Below are 9,602 nucleotides of genomic sequence, written 5' to 3' on the forward strand. Positions count from 1 at the left end.
GTTACGTTTTGGTTGAGATCTTGCATGTGTTGCGGACTCACCGCAGCTCGAATAAGCTTATCGATATATCAGCTCTTACTGTTTTCAGGTCGTTGGAGCTTACCGTTCTCAGCTCGTATGAGCTTATTGATTTAGCTCATCAGAGTTTACCGTTTAAGCTCAATAGAGCTTACTGCCCATCAGCTCAGGAGAAGCTTACTGTTCATAGCTCGAAAGAGTGGAAAATGATAAGGAATTGACGGATTACTAAATTATATGTACTATACATCACCTGAGTATCCATTGAGATTCTAATAGGTTTAACGGGTATAAATTTTGTGATATGGTAAAGTACTGTTTCTACGAGATGATAAGTATGGTTACTTGAGATAATGAATTTTTGGTACATTTTATGGTATAAGTCTAAGCCATGTGATTTGGCTAAATTTGGTAAAATGTTTTGGTTGTATATAAGTGTTCAATTATAGTATGTTTGATAAGTAGTAGATGGAATGGTATTATGCAAATGTTATCTTGATATGTGGTTGACACATGATTGGAAAATGCATGATGTTAATTAAGTATTTGAATACTATATTGAATTGGTATTATATATGTATACAATCTATTGAAATGGCTACCTATTGAGTTATAAATTGATGAAATTTGATGCTTGTGCATGTATGTGAAAATAGGGTGGCAAAATGGCTTTGCAAATAGCCTATTTTTGTCCACATGGGCAGAGACACCGGCGTGTGTCTCAGCTGTGTGTGACACACAGTCATGTTATACGGCCGTGTGTCCCTTGGTGTTGATTTTAAATAAAGTCAATATGCTCCAAACGGTTTCACACACGGGCGTGTGACCAGCCATGTGGTACAAGTCAGTACGCCCCCTAGTTGGCACACAGCCTAGCACACGGGCGTGTGACTTGGCTTTGTTGCATAAGTTAGTATACCCTACAATTTTGGCACGGCCTAGCACACGGGCATGTGTGGCCACTTAGAATGGCACATGGGCTAGACACACGGGTGTGTGGTCAGCTGTGTGACCCAAGTCAGTATGTATGCTCTATTTTTACATGGCCTAAGACACGGGCGTGTCTGGAGCAGTGAGAGTTACACGGCCTGTTCACACGGGCGTGTGACCTCTATATGTTTGAAATTTTCCTAAGTTTCTGAAATTTTCATATGCTACCGGTGTAACACCCCTAACCCGTATCCATCACTGGATTAGGTTCATGAGGTATTACCAAACCGTACACAGCTTAAGAGAGTCAAATGTTACTATTCATGTTTAAGGTAATACAAACTCAATTATACGAATCGTATGTACATTTCCTTTATAGCATTTAAATGATTTTATTATATCAAATTTTTAATACAGAACCAATTTCATGCGTATACCTTAAAACATTCAAACACAAATATTACATGCATGCTATTATATCTATTTAATTTAATAAATTTCAAACATATTGTTTAAATAACTTAAACATACTATTACACACCAATTCAAGTCCAAACATATATGCAACCTCAATATAATTAATATATGGCCGAACCTAACTTTAAAGCAATATATATATTGCACTTCTTAGCATACCACTATGAACCATTAAATAAGCACAGAATACAACCCCTAGTACACCCCACTCGCATGCAAATTATTATACACCATTAATATTCACATAACCAAGTACACATGCTCATACCATTGGTGGAAACACTTATTTTACTTGTAACTATCCGATTATAGATATTTACTTAGTATTTCTTTTTACTATTCAAATGATCATAATTTCAATCATCAAATATATTTACACAAGAATCATACTAATCCATCACATAAAATATGCCATAAAAACACTTCTAAAACAATTTAGTAACATAGCCGAATACACAATGTACTTAATATTACTCTTTTACCGAATCATATAACAACATCACAAACATATATTCTTCATATTAAGTTTATTAACTTGGACTATTCATGATACAAATTATATATTTCTAGTATGCCAATATTTAATCACAATTAATATATATATTTTTACTTATCCAACAACCATGCTTATCTTGATTAAACTAAATCATAAAATTCAACTAAAGTAAAACATATCAGTTTGTCAAACTTAGCATATTGAATAATCACAAGCTATACATATCATTACTTTAAATTGTAAACATATACTGAAACACACCATATATATATGACTTGCATTTTACTTATCTAATATATTACATATTATAACTCAATAAGCATATGTTATTTATATATGCAAATGCTGAATCATTAGTCAAATATATTCATTATCTAAATTCAACATTTAACCAAATATACTCGTTAACCCACTTTAACCAATATTATTAAATACAAGACACAATCGAATCATTACACTAACGACTTAAACTTTAAATACCAAACCACAAACAAGCCTATCACAAGCATACGTATGAATTTCATCTATCACAAACCGAATATAGAAGCATGTCATTTACTACTCCCAACTGATTTGCAAGGTAAATCACATATCCTAAATAAGTCAATAATAAACCACAGCCAAAACACATTCATCACCCATATATTAAGTTTAACTTGCACACACACACACATATATATATATACACATAACCCATGACCAAAGTTACTTAAACATTAGAACATTAGCACTAGGATGAAGCCATTTTCGCATGGCTTTATATTCATACGCATCCAAAATAAACTAACTCCAAGGCTAGCCTATACATGCCATAAGATCGAGTTTGACTTGTAAGATACCAAAATCGTAGATAGTGTGATGGACTGTGCTGATGATCCCCGAGCTCGTAACTTGATCCAAAATCTATAAAACAAAAATGAGCATGCACACAGAGTAAGCTTTTATAGCTTAGTAAGTCATAAGCATATAACAATTTAAGACATTATCAATTCATTTAAATCAAACCATAATATACTATCATAACTACATTTAATCCCACATTGAACATTTCATATATATATCCTGTGCTTTTATAATAAACCTTATCTTAACCGAATGTACATATATATATACTCAAAGTATCATTCGATTTCAAAGGCATATTAACACCATATAACCGAATGTTCATAGGCTAATATACATATACTCATAAATCCAACTTTAACAACTCATACTTATACATAGTATATAACCGAAAATACTACATGAATCCACCTACATTTACATTATTATCATATATAGAATTTGCATTTAATATCAAATACAAACTTACCTTACTTTCAATTAGGTAATCAAATAACTCATACCTAATCGTTTAACTCATTTTACACATTCAATCATAACTTATCATTGTCCGTTGAAACATTCAGAATTGAACAGAATACTTGGATAATCACACGTATCGAACAATGCCGATGTCCTAGATGTGGTCTTACATGTGATCACATAACGATGCCACTGTCTCATATAGGGTCTTACTCATACACATATATCGAAATCACATATCGATGCCAGCGTATTAAACGTGGTCTTACTCGCACACATATATTGAAATCACATATCGATGCCAACGTATTAAACGTGGTCTTACTCGCACACATATATCGAAATCACATATCACAAGTCGAAGTCTCATATATATATATATATATCCATGTATCAATTTAAACTTGGCCAAAACACAAATATGTTCATTAATAATATTATTATTCACTTTCTAGGTCACAAAATCATCATACAATCGAATATATATATTTATATACTCACGATTCACACTTTAATATCATATACATTTATCATTTAGCCGAATTTAAAATTGCAATTATTATACATATAATCAACACTTTAACATGAATAGTTCATGTCATTACTTCAAATACCAAACTTATTCGTTACTTTATCATTAAACATAGATTATTTTTCCTTACTCAATGCTGATTTGTAATTTACTACTATTTACTACAATTATTTACAGACCACTTATATTAAAAGTTAATAACATCTATATGCTTATGAACTTACCTCAGACGATGTAAAACGGAACGGGACGACTAGTCGACAACTTTAGTTTCCCCCGGTCCAAATCCAATTTCTTTGGTTCTTGATCTAAAGATATTCAATTTAAACTCATTCAAACACATTTTCATTCAATTTAATCCAAACACACATAAATGGGCAAGTTACCATTTTACCCTTGACATTCTACACTTTTTACAATTTAGTCCCTATTGCACAAAACACAAAATATGCAAAATCTCAACATACCCATGTTAGGATGAATGTTCCTAGTGTTCATACAAGTCCATATATTTCATTTATTTCATATTTTAGTCCCCAAAATTATTATTTTTGCAATTTAGTCCTAATTACTCAAAATTATCAAAAACTCCAATACAAAATATGTTAATCTAAAACATATCATTCATATTTCATCATCAAACAACAAAAATCACAAGCTCTCAACAATGGCATAACTCAAAATATTTACCAAAATAAAAAATTCAAGCATGGGTTTACTAGTACTCGAAGCAACGATCTCAAAAACGTAGAAATTATCAAAAACTAAGCTAAACACATACGTTGATTGAGCTTGAAAGTGCCGAACTAGGTTTTTCTTTTTCTTTTCTCTTGTTTCGGCAAGAACACCAAGATATAACACATAAATGGATTATTTCTTTATGTTTTATGATATATAATATATTATATTAACATAACATTTAATTTACACTTTTAACCTTAGTTAAAATATTAAACTTCCAAATATATTATGCCCATAGCCGTCCACTTAAATTAATAATGGCCCAATTTCAACATAAATGTTTCATATTATAAAGACATTCAACAATTTGGTCCTTTTACTATTAATAACCTAATTTTTATTTTACGCGATTAAGCCCTTTTATTTAATCGGACACTCAAATGACAAAATTAAATCACAAAAATTTCACAGATATAAATTCACACATAATAAAAAAAGATATAAATTCACACATAATAAACACAAAAAATAATTTTTAAATACTTTTCTAACTCAGATTCGTGGTCCCGAAACCACCGTTTCGATTAGGGTCTAAATCGGGCTATTACAATCAGTTTAGTCTCGAACCATTTTTAAAGCATGTTTAAGGACTCGTAAATCCTTATAAGGGACAATATGATTTTTTTGAATGGTATTTGATTATGAATTCATAAATGTATGAGTTATGTATTTTGAGTAATGTGTATTAATCGATAATACCTCGTAACCCTACTCTGGCGATGGCTACGGGTTAGGGGTGTTTCATTTATTGGTATCAGAGCTATGATTTAGTCGATTCTAGGACTAATGTAGCGTATGTGAGTCTAGCTATACATGCCATATCTAAAACCGTGATAGTGTGATGACTCTTGACATTTTCAAATGTGTTTTTATATAGTAATGGATCCCGAATGAGTTGTAGCAAATGACGTCGAGAGTAACGCGCCAGCTCCCGCTCAAGGGACATCGCCTTCTAAATCCAGACCTATGATGAGTAGTCAAGGGGGCGAGGCTAAAGAAGCCTTTTTTCAAATAATGAACGACTGGTTCATACAGTACATTCGTACGAACCTGACTGTTCAGTAGCCTCCGCCCCCACATATTCCCCAAACGATCTCTATAATTCCTCAAGGTATGGATCATTTGCGATTGAATAAGCCACTTGTTGATAAGATATAGAAACACGGGGTTGAGGAATTCAGAGCCACTGTTAACGATGACCTTGAGAGAGCCGTGTTTTGGCTTGAGAACATGATTCGGGTATTTGGTGAACTATCATGCACACCTGAAGAGTGTTTAAAATGTGTTGTATCACTATTGAGAGACAACACGTATCAGTGGTAGAATATCTTGATATTCATAGTTCCGTGAGAAAGAGTTACTTGAGAGTTTTTTCAAGTTGAATTCAGAAAGAAATATATCAGCCAAAGGTTCATTGATCAGAAACGAAAGGAATTTCTTGAATTGAAACAAGGTCATATATCGGTAATAGAATATGAAAGAGAATTTGTAGAATATGAAAGAGAATTTGTATGACTCAGCAAATATACTCGTGAATGTGTATCTTCTGAGGCTATAATGTGTAAAAGGTTCGAGGATGAATTAAATAAAGAAATCAGACTTTTAGCTGGGATTCTTGAGCTGAAAGAGTTTGTCGTTCTATTTGACAGAGCTTGTAAAGCTGAAGAGTTTTGCAAAGAGAAAAGAAAAGCTGATTTTGAGGCTAGAGACTTTAGAAAGAGAGTTGCGGGCAAATCACATCAGTCAACATCAAATAAATCTAGAAAATATCACTTTCATTCTACTACTTCTACGAGGATTTCAATAAGAGAAAGAGATGCAAGACATTTTAGCTCTAAACCTCAGATGACATTAATTGCCAATGTAGGTAGTGTTAGAAATACTGGGCCTGAATGTAAACACTGCAATAAGTGACATTACGGTGAATGTAGATTAGTGAGCGGAGCTTGTTTTAAATGTGGATCTCTTGGTCATTATCTCTGGGACTGTCCAGAAAAGTTTACAGTTGAAAGAGATCCACTGGCGAAAGTAAGTAATACAACTACTAGAGGTAGACCACTTTGAACCATTGGAAATATAAGTGGTAACCGAGGTGCTATGAGAGATTCTGCTATGAGATCTAAGGCTCGAGCACCTGTCCGAGCTTATGCTATTTGTGCATGGGAGAAGGCATCATTGCCAGACGTTATTACCGATACTTTTTCTCTTTTTGATACTGATATAGTTGTGTTGATAGATCCTGGATCAACCTATTCATATATCTTTATGAATTTAGGATTTAAAAAGAGTTTACATGTCGAGTCTATAGAGTTTGTAATTAAAGTATCGAACCCTTTAGGCAAGTCTATTTTAGTTGATAAAATTTGTAAGAATTGTCCTTTATGACTCGGGGTTATTATTTTTAGGCTGGATAGATGCTTTTTCCATTCGATGAGTTTGATGTGATTCTGGGTATGGACTAGCTAATTATGCATGATGCATTTGTGAATTGTACACGAAAGATCATCAAATTGAAATTTCAAAATGGTAAAATTCTGTGGATTGAGTCTAATGATTCGAGTGAATTACCTACTGTGATATCGTCAATATTAGCTCAGAAATATATGAAAAAAGGGTATGATGCATACCTTGTATACGTATTAGATACTAAAGTTTCTGAATCAAAGATTGAATCTGTACTTGTTGTTTGTGAGTTTTCGGATGTATTTCCAGAAGAATTACTGGGTTTGCCATCGATCAGAGAGGTTGAATTTTGTATTGAATTAGTACCAAGAAAAACACCAATATCAATAGCTCTATACAGAATAGCTCCAATAGAATTAAAAGAATTGAAAGCTTAGTTGCAAGAATTGATAGATAGAGGTTATACACGACCGAGTTATTCACCTTGGGGTGCATCTGTTTTGTTCGTGAAAAAGAAAGATGGAACGATGAGAATGTGTATTGATTATAGATAGCTGAATAAAATGACTATAAAGAAAAAATACCCTCTACCGTGGATTGATGATTTATTTGATCAGTTGAAAGGGGTTACAGTATTTTCAAAGATTGATTTGAGATCGGGTTATTATCAGTTGTGAGTTAAGGAGTCAGATGTGCCGGAAACTGCATTCAAAACAAGGTATAGACATTATGAATTACTTTTTATGCCTTTCTGTTTAACTAATGCTCATGCAATTTTTATGGACTTAATGAACCGGATATTCAGACCGTATTTAGACAGATTTGTTATTGTATTCATTGACGACATTCTGATTTATTTGCGTGACGAATCTAAACATATCGAGCACTTGAGAATTTTGTTACACACTCTACGTGACAAACAATTATTTGCAAAGTTTAACAAATGTGAGTTTTGGCTTTGTGAGGTTGGATTTCTGGGGCATATTGTTTTAGCTGATGGTATTAGAGTTGACCCGAGTAAGATTTCTGCTATTGTTGATTGGAAACCCCCGAGAAATGAGTCTGAATTTCATAGTTTCCTGGGTTTAATGGGCTATTACTGAAGATTGTGAATGGATTCTTGATAATTGCGACACTGAAGACACGACTGCTTCAAAAAGATGTGAAATTTGAATGGTCGAAAAAATGTCAACAGAGTTTTGAGCAGTTGAAAGTACTGTTAACTGAAGCACTAGTTTTGGTTCAACCAAAATCGGGGAAAGAATTTGTGATTTATAGTGACGCGTCATTAAACAGTCTGGGATGTGTTTTGATACAAGAAGGAAAAGTTATAGCTCATGCTTCTCAAGAATTGAAACCGCATGAAAAGAATTATCCGATGCATGACTTAGAGTTGGCTGCAATTGTGTTCGTATTGAAAATTTGGCGACATTACTTATACGGTGAGAATTGCCACATTTATACAGATAAAAAAAGCTTAAAATATCTGATGTCACAAAAAGATTTGAATTTGCGACAACGAAGATTGCTTGAGTTATTGAAAGATTATGAATTTGTGATTGATTATCACTCGGGAAAAGCTAATGTTGTTGCTGATGCCCTGAGCCAAAAATCTTTGTTTGCATTACGAGCAATGAATACCCAGTTGATGATTTGTGATGATGGGTTTATTTTAGCTGAATTAAAGGCTAAACTGGTATTTCTTTAACAAATCTGTGAAGCTTAGAAAGATGACCGTGAATTACAAGTCAAGCGAACTCAATGTGAGACTATCCCTAATTCAGAGTTTCAGATTAGAGCCGATGATTTTTTAATGTTCTGGAATAGAATTTGCGTTCTGAGAAATTCAGAAATTATTTATATTTTCTACGAAGCACACCACAGCTACTTATTTGTTCATTCGGGAAGTACCAAAATATACAACGATTTGAAACAGTTTTATTAATGGGAAGGCATAAAAAGAGATATATCAGATTTTGTTTCTAAAGATTTTGTTTCTAAATGTTTCATTTGTTAGCAAATCAAAGCCGAACATCAAGTATCATCGGGTTTACTACAGCCTGTGATGATTCCTGAGTGGAAATAGGATAGAATTACAATGGATTTTGTGTCAGGATTGCCCCTAACTCCTAAAAAGAAAGATGCTATTTGGGTTGTCGTTGATCGACTAATGAAATCTACTCATTTCATACCGGTACTTTCAGATTACTCACTTGACAGATTAGCTGAATTGTACATTTCTGAGATTGTTCGATTACATGAAGTACCACTATTTATTATTTCTGATAGAGATCCAAGATTTACGTCACGATTCTAGAAGAAATTGCAAGAAGCTCTAGGTACGAAATTGAATTTCAGTACTGCTTTTCATCCTCAGACTGACGGTCAAACTGATAGAGTTATTCAGATTCTTGAAGACATATTGAGATGTATTTTAGAGTTTGAAGGTAGTTGGGAAAAATACTTACAGTTGATTGAATTCACGTATAAAAATAGTTTTCAAACGAGTATAAAGATGGCACCATACGAAGCTATATATGGTCGCAATTGTCAAACTCCACTATACTGGACTGAACTAAGTGAGAAAAAGATTCATGAGGTTAAACTGATCAGAGAAACTGAAGAAAAAGTGAAAATGATTCGCGACAGTTTAAAAGCAGCTTCAGATCGACATAAATCATACGTGGGTTTGAAACGTAA

The sequence above is a fragment of the Gossypium arboreum genome, chromosome 9 (genome assembly GCF_025698485.1).
Source record: "Gossypium arboreum isolate Shixiya-1 chromosome 9, ASM2569848v2, whole genome shotgun sequence".
Taxonomy (NCBI): Eukaryota; Viridiplantae; Streptophyta; class Magnoliopsida; order Malvales; family Malvaceae; genus Gossypium; species Gossypium arboreum.